The 13,504-nt window shown below is 45.6% G+C and overlaps 1 protein-coding gene across 4 annotated transcripts in view; it reads right to left on the bottom strand.

Moving 5' to 3' along the window:
- The window catches only part of STON2 (stonin 2), a 153,496-nt gene extending 140,202 nt beyond the window's left edge, over positions 1–13,294 (bottom strand). For 3 of the 4 annotated variants that reach the window (XR_006962165.1, XM_047080276.1, XM_047080281.1), the window contains exon 1: positions 13,168–13,294. The gene's annotated coding sequence lies outside the window, so the exon portion shown is untranslated. Of the gene's footprint in view, positions 1–2,589; positions 2,844–13,167 lie in introns of all 4 variants that reach the window. The other variant, XM_047080277.1, reaches the window with a different exon arrangement.
- Between the last annotated feature and the right edge of the window lie 210 nt (positions 13,295–13,504).

Here is a 13,504-nt window from a genome sequence, read left to right as displayed (position 1 = left end):
GTATGTATGAATCAGTGATGGGGTAGGATCTGGAGATACAAGTAAGGCATGGCGTGAGGTGAAGATGAGGCTAAGAAAAGAGGTTCAAGTTCAAGGATGACCTGAGATTTAGGGGTGGTATTAGGAATGGGCAGGAGGCAAGGATGGGGGTGATGCAGAGCTAGACTGCTCTGTACATGACTTAGAACCTTGAAGTGTGACAGTTTTTTTTATAAGTTCCCCCACTTAAAAACAGCTATAATAAAATGTGATACATTCATACAAAGTGTAGAAGATGAATGAAAGCATGTTGTGCTTTCTGAACTACAAGCAGCTCAGAGAAGAGAGAAGAGAGAAGAGAGGAGAGGAGAGGAGAGGAGAGGAGAGGAGAGGAGAGGAGAGGAGAGGAGAGGAGAGGAGAGGAGAGGAGAGGAGAGGAGAGGAGAAGAGAAGAGAAGAGAAGAGAAGAGAAGAGAAGAGAAGAGGCTGGAAAGATGAGGAGTCAGAAGGGTCTTGTAAGCCATGCCAAGGTTGGGTTTTGGAGGGCAATGGAGATCAATTAAACAATTTTAAATGAGGAAATAATACGATTCAATCATATTTTAGGAAAATCATTCTGGAAGCAATGAGGACGATGGACTGGAGGGTGGGAAGATCACCTAGTAATTACAGTGATCAGGCATTGCAAGATGAGGGATAAACAGGAGGGATGTTTTTTATGAGCCATTTAAAATGAAAGATCATCAAGACATGGGGATAAAGTCTATTTGAAGCTCATTTAGATTGAGGGAGGCAGTGATGTGGTCAGCGGATGAAAAAGATCTTTGGAAGACTGGATAGGTTTCTGGCCATTCACCGGCCTTCAGAAGGACTTCATAGGGAAGAATGATTGAGGGGTGGTAGGGATATAATGAGTTCAGTTTTAAACCCAGTGAGTTTGATGCACCTGTCGGACAACCACAGAGACGTCTTAGGGCCTATTAAACAGGTCAAGAAGTCAGAAAAAGAGAGGTATTGATTATACAGATTAAAAGGTATTGGCAGCCAAGGGTTTGGAGGTCACCTAGAGAAAATGTGCAATGTGAGGAGAAACAAGAAGCAAGGGTGGGAAGGTCAACACTCATGTGTGGGGCACTGGATAAACAGCCACGTGGCAGTTCACTCACTGTACATGTCTGCTCTCATCATCATCATGAAGGCCTGCACCGAATCCAGCCTTCCATTGCAGGAAAAATCAACCTGGTTTGCTTAGAGCCCAGAGAAAAACCAGGTAAAAGAGGTATTAGTGTTCATTTCAACAAGCTAACTCTTCAGGTAATACAGAGTTAAGGGAACTCTGTGTGGGCTCAAGGACAACAGAAAGAGGAGAATAGGAAGCATTAGAACTGCAGGGATTGTGCATTTCTGGATTTCCAGCTTTCCAGCACTTGAAGTAGTGAAACCTTCCTCACCTTTCTTGCAGCACAGGCTTCTGTGGGTGCACCTGAGATGTGCCTATTTACACTAATACTTCAACTACAAACACATCATCCATTAGGAAGAGTTCTCTAGTTAGAGTCAAGGCCAATATGTGTAACTCAAACTTGAACATCTCCCCCTAGAACTGGGTCTTAGCCTTTTTTTTTTTTTTTTTTTTTTTTTTAGTATGGCTCTCTGGATCTGAGGTACAATTTAAGCCAGAGACCCTCATCTCCGAGTAAATACACATACATGCAACATATTTAAAATTTCAGGTGCTTCACAGACACCTTTCCCAAAGTCCCTCCATGAATCCCATAGGGGTCTCTGGACTCCCTGTTGAAAGCTCCACCCTAGAACAATTTATCTAGCTCATGTCACTTTCAGAAAGTTCAAAACAAAACCAACTCATTCCAGAAGAGCACAGCAAAAGGAAGCCAGGCACTGTGGCTTCCACTGACCCTGAACTGATAATTCCTTATTTCCGTTTTCAGTAAGGCAGAGGATATCTCCTTCCCTTTTCTAAGAATCCCTGTCCTTCCCCCAACAAAATAGACCTCAGGCACAGAAACCAAAACAACGCAGCTGAACACAAAAACTCAGGCCTCCACAGTGGGCCTCGTGAGGAGCAGCTCCAAGGGCTCCAGGCTGACTGTGACATTATCCTCATGCAGCCATCCCCCTGTAAACAAGAAACATCCCTAGTTCATGTCTGCTGAGACAGGGGCAAGAAGGGGTCTCCAACCACTGGGGATAGTGGCCAGGAATATAGCCACACTGGGTGGGCTTGGCACAGTGTGAGAGTCAAATAAATATCTGTTGCCTGAGCGCTGGCTCTGCTCTCCTAGAGCAGGGTCTTGGGTTTTGATGGGTGACAGGTATGGCTGACACCCAGTACATTCTTGAAGATTGTAAATTTAGACAGCAGGTAAGTTAGGAAGTGTTACGACTTATAGGGCAAAATAATCCTGTTATAAAATGCAAGGAACTCAGCACCTTTAAATGGAGACAACTCACCCATCTCCACACTCCTAGTAAATTTCCCTCTTTTGCATCTATTTTTTGTATTATTTATATATATTTTATTATAAAAGGAACACACTCTCACTAAAGAAAATTTGGGAAATATAGAAAAGTATAACCACCACTTACTTCTGAAATGATGTGATTTATTTCATCATTTGCATGTACCTTTTCAGCTTCCCAGGGACACTTGCATTGTTCAAGGGTGAGGCGTTCCTTTTTGGGGGGAGGGGGGCTGTCACCACAGACAAATGGGACAGGATCCTTTGACCTTGTGACTCTCTGGGCTCTCACCTCGTGGCCAAGAATTATTTATTCTATTGTGTTTTCCAAGTTGATGGAAATTTCCCACCATTTATGCCTATTCTCTTCACTTCCTTAACCTGAAAGACCAGAAAGAAAAATTTAATCACTGGAAGCTCTTTCCTATTATTTTTTCTGCTTCGGTATTTCGAATGTTTTCTTTCAGCCCTCACACCACCCACCGCCATCTGGAGAGGTTTTCTCAAAAATTCTAGCAGGGATTTAGAAACCAACCACACCGTTACATGTATTTGGTCCTGCCACCACTAATAGCTGTATTTCTTTTGGTGAATGTCTCACTGACAGTAACTCTTGCAAAACAGAAAAGCCACAAGTTCAAAGCATATAAACCACAAATGCAAACACAGCAGACATGCTAATTAAAGAATCCAGAGAAAAGACTTCAGAATTTGATTTCCCCTGCCTCTGGATTCTTATGTGGCTTTGAGAGGGAGACTTTTTAAAAAATAGATTCAGAATCATATTATTTGCTGAGAGAAATCAAGTGTCTCGAATACTTTCTCCAACCAAGTGTAAAACTGGAATTTAAAACAGTAAGGGAGAGGGGAACCTGGGTGGCTCTGTTGGTTAAGCATCTGACTTTGGCTCAGGTCATGATCTTGTAGTTCGTGGGCTTGAGCCCTCCGCTGGGCTCTGTGCTGACAGCTCAGAGCCTGGAGCCTGCTTCGGATTCTGTGTCTCCCTTTCTCTCTGCCCCTCCCCAGCTTGTGCTCTGTCTCTTCCTCTCAAAAATAAACAAACATTAAAAACTAAAAAAAAAAAAAAAAAGTAAGGGAGGATCAGTTTACTAGAGAAGTGAGAACCTTCTCACTTGCCTCACAGTGGTAAAGAGCACATATGAGGTTAGCGTTTGTGATGTTGAAATACTGTCATTGCTAGGATATCCATTTTCTTCTGTGTTTCGCTTTCCTCTGAATGCTTGTGTATCTGGGATTCATGTACCAACTGCCATATACACGGGCCAGACTTGATTTCTGGATGCAGCGTTTCAGTTATGCTTTCAGGGAAAGCATAAATGGCTGACATATGTGTGTGGAATTTATTGTAGTATCTTCTTGACCTCTTTTACTTTTAATAAGAACAAAAAAAAAATAGTAGCAGTATGGGTTAAATTAAAATGTGGCTTGCAATTCAGGGGAAATTCAAAGAGCTTTAAAAATGTGTGAGCTGTTACCGCTCCTTACTTCCAACCACTCTGGCACGAACAGTGAGAATTTTACAATGATCAAACGATTAACAGCTTCATAGCACTGATACAGCTGCACTCACTGAACCCCTCAAACCCCCGAGATGGGAGTTTTTACTACCAGTTCCCATCTCCAGATAAGGAAACTGAGACTCTGATGGTAAGTAGCTTGCCCAAGGGCACAAAGGTAGGAAGAGGTCAAGTGGTATCTAACCCTAGTTTATTGACTCAGAAGTCCAAGCATTATAGAGCTCAAATGATAAACTATCCAAAGCAAATGCCAGCATCAAATGGGTCCACACTTCATTTCCCTCTAGCAAGCCAAGAAAGCAAACTGGAAAAGTAGAGCCGGCTTGACTTTTCCACTAGAGCTGGAATGCCCCCAGGTTCAGCTCCAGAGCCCCTTCTCTTCTTGGTCTAATTTAATCCCTTCACAAATTTAACTCTCATCTACAGCCAAGGACCCCTACATCGATGTGTCCAGCCCTGACCTCTCACCTGATGCCCACTGACTGCCTTCACGACAGCGTTTAATAGGCCTCTCAAAGGTCACATATCCATGACTGGATAGCGACGCTCCCTCCAAAGCTGCTCTACCAGAAGCCTTCTGCATCCAACGTGATGGCAGTTTATCTTGGCAGTGGCGTTGGTCACAACATCAAGTCATCCTAGACTCCCCTCTTCTTCCTACATGGTTTCTCTCATGTTCATTTTAGGCAGCGGACAAATAGATTTCTCCTATGCTTCTTTAAAACAGCAAGCTCCCCTAGTACACATAGTAAGACTTCATTTGCACACAACTCAGCAGGAGCACCTTTCCCAAAGCAGTTAGGTGAGCTTCATCCACCATAGCACTGCCTACCCACGTATAGCGATGTCCACCTACCACTTTTTTTTTTTACATGCTATTAGGTAACACTTCTGTCTCCCAGACAGTGGTCAAAGTGCTTTACAGCTAATTAGCACTAGAGAATTCATGTAATCCTCATAGGAACTCTCTGAAGTAGACACCACTATTCTCTTTCAGTAGATAAGGAAACTAAGATACAGGGAGATTAACCAGCTTGCCCAACACCACACGATTCAAACCTGGACAGTCTAGCTCTGGTGTGCATGCTCTTAACCACTTCACCATGCTCCATCCATGAAACATACTTTTTCCTCTAAGTACAGAAAGGAACCTATACTCTTATCTTGCTTTCTTATGGCCGGGGCCCACCTCTGCCAAGTTCCTGGCCAGGACTGACTGCACCTTCTCTGTCCTCTTCACAGGAAAGTGGCAACTAAATGACAAGAGACCAAAGCCCCTTGTCCCATGAGCACTGGGCTGTGACCAGCCAAGTCATCTAGCTGAATCTGAGATATGACAGCACATGACCCTGCCTCCTTGGAACTGCCTCCCCAAGGCCTGCTCGGGGATCAGGAACTGAACACCAACCAACAGCAGAGCATGAGAGCTCCAGGGCCTCTGAATGTGATGGATGGTGCGGCTGGAGGGGCTGCTTCAGAGGATACTACCCACCTGGGCCAATTAGGCTGTTGGTGAGTGACTGGGATGTGCTGAATGTACTCAAATAGATGCCCCCAAAAGACCCCTCTTTTAGATGTTACTTTAATACCAAACATATTAAGGAGAAAGAAATAGATAAAAGAAGAGAAGCAAGTGTGCTTCAACAGCCCTGTTGACAGTGAAGCCAAACAAGGAGCAAAAACAAGGACAGTTCTTCTGGCAGGATCTCTGTGGGTGTGCCCGGAGTGCACAGACCGCCCCCCACCCCTTAACTGTTTAGAGGACTTTTCCTTCTGTTTCCAGATAGAATAGGGACTAAGGGCACAGCTTCTAGAACTGAGAGATTAAGAGGTGGGGTCAAAGCCCTATCTCCACCACAACCTCCGACAGATTACTTACCCTTGCAGATACTACTAATGCCCCACCTCACAGAGTTGAGGCGGAAATTCAGCTAATGTGGAGTAAAATGCTAGCAGAAGACCTGGGACACAGTAAAACTCCATGAATGATGGCTACTTATGGTAATTTTGATAATCTCAATAATAAAAGTTGTTCACACCCTTCAAGTGTTTAGAGGGTTAAGTGAAGGGAAATGTAGGGACAAGGAATGACGCAGAGAAAAATTAATACTTTATGTTTGGCAAGGGTGGGAAAATACAATAGGAAAACTGTATTTGTGACAGCTATGTCTTGTTTTTTTTGTTTTTTGTTTTTTTTAATGTGTGACAGTTCACACATTTAAATAACATTTAACTGAGTAAGCTCACTGACTATGGATCACCCTAACCTTACCCACTTCACTATGGTATCATATTCTTTCTTCTTTAAAAACTTAAGTCGAAAAAGACAGACAAATATAGTTTCTAAAGCAAACAGAGGAATAAAATCTGTTTTCATTTAAAGCATCTCACTTTTTTTTTTTTTTTTAAGCAATTAGCTAACTTCAAAGGGCAACCAATGCAGTGATTCTATCAAGCTGGCAAGGGTCTGGTGTCTTACTTCAAAGTTTAGGCAGATTGAAAGCCACTGATAGACCTGCTATACTGGCTGGCATCTGGCATGAAAAGTGCTGAGAATACCAATTCATTCAGATGGTGTGTGTGCACAGACCCACAGCACTAAAACGGTACCTCTTTCAATGAGAGCCCCTGTTAAGCCTGAAAGAGAAGGGTGTAATCATCCCACCTCCAAATTAAAATTAATGAGGGTCATTGGGATTAAGGCTGAGGGCCTCTATGGGATAAAAGAGTGATGGAGAAAGTCCTAATTGGATGGAAGGGTCCCCAAGTGCTTAGTGAATATCTGTAAAGCAACTTAAGCTGGACACCAGGGGAGGTGGGACCAATGAGCACAGAAGTGCCAGGGGATACCTGCACGACTTTAAACAAGCTGCTTGACCTTTCCAGGTCACCTTGCAAGTGGAGTGAGACCAACCGCCTGCCAGTTTGACAGAGTTTATGATAGGATTAAATTTTATTTATAAAGAGGTTTGACATTCTTAGCTCCAAAGTGCTCTCCTATTAATAAAGTGAACATGTTAAGAGGACAAATTAGAGTCCAGAGTACTCATTTGCCAAAAAATCACCAGATGGCTTCATTTTTCAGGAGGTGACACAAGCCATCAGAATATTGGAATTAGACAATCAGATGGCAGTCAAGAAAGGAAGACTTTAAGAAGCTGTCTACCTCAGACTTCTCTGTCCTCTTCTACTTGACTCCTTTGCTCTAGAAGTCTAGCCACAGACCTGGAACAAGCTTGTGTGGACCGTCAGAGCCATGGTTCGCTGAGGTCCATTCCCTAAAACCTGATGTGCCCACCTAAACTCCATTTCTACTTCCAATCCAATGCAACTGCTCCTCCGTGAACCTTCCCAGCCTAGCAACACCTCAGAAAGATTCTGTCTCTGAATTCACAGCTTGCGGTGCCCCCTTTAATTATATGGCTGGCCCCACTATTATTTGACTACTATTAATTCTGTATAAATATTATGCCCTTTCACTCCCAGATTAGAGGCTGTGTCCAAAGAATAAGCATTACACTTCTCTGAATTCCTCACATTGTCCTCAGAACCTTGCACCCAGAAGATACCCAATGCCATTCCTGTGAAACCATCTTCCAAAGATTTTACTGGGCCATTAGCAATCTGCAAAGTAGCTTCACACTCGTGATCACACTGCACAAAGAACAATAAGCTTCTCTTAGCTGTTACCTGTTAGTGAGGCTACCTCAGAGCATAAGTCTGGGTTAGTTTGAGGCCAGCTGGGATGATGGGAGTAGACACAATGAACAGAAAATTCAAAGGACTTTAAGTTTTCAATCCTGCCCTTCCACCATCTGTCTATAGAATTTTGGCCAACTGTTTCTCAGTAATCACGATTCAGAAAAATGACAGTGCAAGAAACCTACCTCTTGAAACTGCTAGAGATGTGAAAATATACATATATATATTACATTTAACATTTATTAAATACAAACATATAGAGAAGATACTATTTATGTAGTGGTTTAATGTGTATTTTTTTTAAATATCAAATTCCTGGATAAATACTTTCCAATGGGGAAGAGTAACACTTTCTAGTGAATATATTCAGCATTTTAGATCCCTCCTGGCTAGTTTAAGTCCCTTCCCTCACTGGCTCTCACTCAGGCCTAGGGTTTTGTCTGCTACATCTTTTGCAACTTTATTTTTTTTAATGTTTTATTTATTTTTGAGAGAGAGCAGGGGAGGGGCAGAGAGAGGGGGTGACAAAGGATCCAACGGGGATCGCTGACAGCAGCGAGCCTGATGTAGGGCTCAGGAACCATGAGATCATGACCTGAGTCGAAGTCAGACACCTAACTGACAGCTATCCAGGTGCCCCACAACTTTAGATCAAGTTTCCTGGAGACCTGAGACCGAGGGAGCTACAGGGTTCCACTACAGAGCTGACCAAGGGAAGGCCACGTCTGCAGGAGGAAGTGAAACAGTTGATTTTCCAAAATTACCTGGAGAGGGAATCAGACCAACAGAGACGGCCTCAGGACTCCTGGCCAGAGGTCATGGTTCCAAATTTTCTCATCCACCTCTGGAGGTATGCAGAACCTTAGGGAATTCTCTTGTTTCAAAAAGCACACCTTTTAGGTGTGAATTGTCAAATCTCAATTAGGAAAAAGGGTCTTTTCAAATATTACTCATTTCATTTTATAGCTTGGGCCTACCATGACATTTCTTGTTTTATACAAATTTCCTATGCGTATTTCTAAGATAGTGTATCCACGTCTCAATGGATCATTTTAGACTCACACCACCTTGAAACAAATACTGTAACCTGCTGGCCAGCACTCAAAATGTTGACTCTGAAAGTATTTCATGTATTCATACAGTGTGGGCAGGCATATCACTGATTATCTGGACCCGGTAGAGTCAAAACTTTTTCCACATCTAGAATTGAGAAAAAAATAGTAAAAAGAAAACAAACGCTCACTATGTTCTATTTCTTGTGTCATCTTGTACACGCCAACATATTTTCTCCTTAACGTCCATTCTTGGAATGTTCTCTCATTACAGGAGTGGTGAGTCACAGTGAAAGGAATTGATGGGACTCGCTCCACCCATTAGCATAAGCTAAACTATGGACATCTTGAGTTCTCAGGGGGTTAGTTATCTTGGGAGGGTTGATCACAATTTGCATGATCATATGGTACAGAGGTGTATTCATGAAGATGACCTCAAGTGAAGCAAGAAATTTCTCGGTGTAATTTACAATTCAGCCAAACATCCACCCAGTGGGCAAACCCCAGTTCCAAAAGAAATTAAAACTGGGAGGACAAGAAGTGTGATGGATCAGAGACTGGAATACGCTGAGCTGACAAACTTAAGTGAGAGGGCTGGAGCCAGACAAAAGGGTGTGTGCTCAAGGACATGCCGGATGGTGGGGGGGTGGGGCAGAATTACAAAAGGAGGGGATAAAGTAGCACTTGTATGTTTCTTCTATGAATCCAAGCTCCTTTCATGTCCTTACTGTGAGAATTATATCTGCAATTTAATATAAACCTAGAGACTCAGTCACTCTTACAGACCCCAATGCCACTGCCAGCCTTCAGCAAATCTGCCAAATGGAGAATGCTGAGACCTTCCAGACTTCTTCCCCTTTCCATTAGGCCCTTCTATTCAGGCCTTTCCCTCAACCACATTTGGGGGTGGGGGGTGCTCAAGTGAGCAAGGAGCAGAGACAGAATCCCACAAGGGGCAGAGAGAGAAAGAGAGAGAGTAGTGGGGCTCGTGCTCCCCTGAAGTGGGTGAGCTCACCCACTATGGGACTCGAACTCACAAACTATGAGATCATGACCTGAGCAAAAGTCAGATGCTTAACAACTGAGCCACAAGGTGCCCTCCTCAACCACATCTTAATTTCTCCCTTTAGTTCAGTGGTTTTTGGACTGGCAGCATCAGCATCACCTGAGCACTTGTCAGAAATGCTAACTCCCAGGTGCCACCCCAGATCTATTAAGAAACTCTGGCGGTGTGACCCACAAATCTGTGTTTTCTCAAAGGCTCTAGGTGATTCTGAGGCACACTAAAGTTTGAAAACTGCTGCTTTAGATGATACCATAAAATACTTTAGGATGAAGGAGCATATACATTTTAAGAGAGGACAAAGGAGAATCATTCAAGTGCCCAGGGAATAATTTTCTAACAGTTGAATCTCGAGTCATGTGAAAGATAGTGAAGGAAATTTGAGGCTGCTGAATTCGTTGGGGCACTCACCATCTTTACCTTTTAATCCCACCTATTTTGGTCTTCTCCCCACATTGCCACTAGAGACATGTGTTTGGCCTGAAAAATCTGACCATGTCAAACCCCAACCTAAAACCCTCAATGGCTGCTCCCTGCCCATAGGATAAAGTCCCAGGACATGATCCAGGGCCCTTCATCACCTGCCTCTGGGCCACCTCCCTTGCCCTGTTTCCTTCTGCACTTTCCCTCCTACTCAGCCATTCTTCACTGTCTGCAGGAGGCTTAGACTCCCCCTTACCACTGACATTGGGTCTGCCTGTGTGGCTTACCTTGGCCAACAGCATGAGAGTTGAAGTGATGTCTGCTATCTCTGAGCAGGTATTAAGTGCCATATTTTTGTTTTATCACATTCTCTTTTTCCCCCTTCCCATAAATGAGATCAGTATTGCCCCAGGAAGAGGCTGTTTCTTAAGCCTCTGGGGATCTCAGAAGGAACCAGATAAGGAGCAGAACCACAACTAACCTACACTGGACATGCAGCAATCGTGACAAATACACCTCAGTTGTTGTAAGCCACTGAGATTTGGGAATTATTTGTTATTTTGCCTAAGCTGACCATTATAGCACATTGGATCTCCCATATCCCCTCTGCCTGGAATGTCTCTCTCCTCTGCTCTACCTTTCCTTCCTATCTGCATAAGAGACCTGCTCATCATTCTTCACTCAGCTCAGGTGTCATCTCCTCAATCAAGTCTTTTTTATTCCCAGATATAACCGATCGACTCTCACCTGTAGGATCCCTTTTGAATGCTACAGACCAGTAACTATGTCCTTGGAACTTTGCTGGGGACTTTCCATTTATTAGCACTATCCTTACAACAACTCCTCTCTAAAAAAAATAAATAAATAAGCCCTCATTTTACAGAGTGGGAGACTCTGGCACAGAAAAGCAAAGCGACTTGTCCAGGTTTCCCAGCCATCAGCCACAGAGACAGAGTTTTCACCAAGTGTGGGTATGGCTCTGATCGCAGCAATCTTTCCTGTGCCCCACTCACCTCCCTCCCTCCTCTATCAGCAAGCTTTCATATCCTCCCACTGTGGTGGTGAGAGTAAAAGTCTCCTTATCCACAACTAAAAGGTTGTGGAATTAATTTGACACTTGAAAGACTTGCATCTGGAAGTGGGCTTCTTACCCCCTGAGAAGATAATCACTTTCTCTAAGTGGATGGATTTATTCGAAGGCTCCTGGCAAGTAAATACACTGGAGCCTTTGGAGAACTGGGGCATTCTGTCTGTACCTTTCCCAGGTAGTGTGGTGTGTTAAGACAGGTAGATTCCCACTGACATTGCCCTTGGGAACCTGTGGGAAGGTCCTTTTGGGTTTGCCACAAGGTAGGAGGTTAAGTAGCAGAGGGTTCAGAATTCCAAGCAAGTTGGCTACATATAGATATTTTAAGTAAATGAACAAGGAAAAGAAAACGAGGAGAATAAAGTGACACAGTGGCAAAGAATTGAACCAGACCACCCAAGTCAGACACCAAAATAACTGCCTAAAGTAGGAACTGCAATTTTAGGTTTCTGTGAGCTGCTGGCGTTTTGTTGTGTGGTTGAGCTTTTTATTTGTTTTTCTCATCTTCCCCCTCTCTTTAAAGTTGTTTCAGGGAGGAGTTTGGAAAGTATAAGAACCTTCAAGTCCTCCCCCATCAGCCATTATTAGTGAAAGATAAGCATTCAACAAAACACCAAGATATTCTTCTCACACAACATTCATAACAACTTTTTCAGGGTTTGCAAAGCTTTTCTCAGTTACTTGTTGGAATCCATTTATCTCTCTCACCATTCCAATGGAGTTTTGTGTTTTTTTTAATTCCCTCAAAGGACATTATTACATTTAAATGATACCATCGGTAACATTAATAATAGCATTTTTCCCCTTCGAGTTTAGAAAGCTGTTCAGAACTCCAAATGGTCACTGGGCCAGTGAGAACACGTCTGACTTACTCTTTAAAAAACCATCCACTCCGTATAACAAATAATAAGAGCCAGCATTTACTGGGTACTTAGTGTTGTGCTCAGTGTTTTTGGGGCACTGGTTTATTTAATCCTCAAAACAAGGCTATCAAGCAGGTGCAACCATTTATGGCCACTTTACAGATTAAGAGAGTGAGGCACATAAGAGCATGAAGGACCTGCCTGAGAGAAAGGGTGTCTCTCCCTTTCAGAGGTCAGTAGCTGCACAAGACGACAGTTAATGATTCACCCACAGCCCTCGGGGAGCTCCTTTCAGTGAGGGCAACATAGGCACATTCTCTCGGTGTCTCTGTCTCTATCTCTATCTCTCATCTTCAACTCTTCCTCACCCAGCGAGAGGCGGGTGTCCAGCAAATTGCTTGGCAATACACAGAGGAAACTCCATCCAAAGTCCGGGTCTGCTGGGTCCAGGCCGCCTCTGGGCGCTGTCCAGCGGGCAGCGCGCCTGAGTGACCAGGCTGGGGTCCTGTCTCCGACACCCCGAAGGTGGCGCGGAACGCCAAGGCCGGGATTTCGAGCGGTGGGGGGGAGGGGTGGGAAAGGCACCGTCCCCAGGGACACCTGTTGTCGCCTTGGGCCAACGAAGACGTCGCGGGGACTCACATCTCAGGAAGGACACCCGTCTGCAGTGTCCGCGTACGGGAGCGGGGGTCGCAAGTGTCTTCCCCCACCCCCACCGCCCCTTCTCCGCCTTAGGGGGGCTCACCTCACCCCCTCCCACCCCTGGACGCCGGCAGCCAGTGGAAATGTCGCGCCTCCGCGGGGCTCCGGCCGAGGCACGCACGGAGGCGTGGGGACACGCGGGGCGAGGTGCAGCCCCCGCGGCGCTAGGACCTCGCGGCCGGCCCGCCCCCACCCCCACCCCTCGCCGGCTCCACCTGCGGAGCCCCTCCGGCAGGGCACGCTGGCCCTCCACCGCGGGGCGCGGGCGCGGTTACCTGCGACGCCGCCCGCAGGGTCCCAAGTGTCGGCCGGAATGTCGCCACGGCAGAGCCCGCTGGGCTGGCCCGGGGATCCTCGCCCAGCCCCACTGCTCCCGCTGCCCTCCCTCGCGGCCGCAGCGCCGCCGCCGGCTCCCGACTCTCTAGGCTCGCTCCGCGCCCGCCGGCTCCTGGCCCCTCTCCCGCAGCTCCTGATTGGCCGCGGCGCGCGCCCGAGCCGCGCCCTGATTGGGCAGCCGGGAGCCGGGGCGGGGGGACGGACCCGGCGCCGCCTGGACCTGCTCTGGGTGCCCCCGGCGCCGCTGCTTCGCGTCCCCGCAGCACCTCGCGGCCG

This window comes from Lynx rufus, unplaced genomic scaffold, assembly GCF_022079265.1.
Source record: "Lynx rufus isolate CCGP_SWC_20201006 ecotype Redwood Valley unplaced genomic scaffold, mLynRuf1.p SCAF_17, whole genome shotgun sequence".
Taxonomy (NCBI): Eukaryota; Metazoa; Chordata; class Mammalia; order Carnivora; family Felidae; genus Lynx; species Lynx rufus.
The sequence above is the reverse complement of the archived record's forward strand: the minus strand, read 5'-3'. Positions and strand labels throughout refer to the sequence as shown.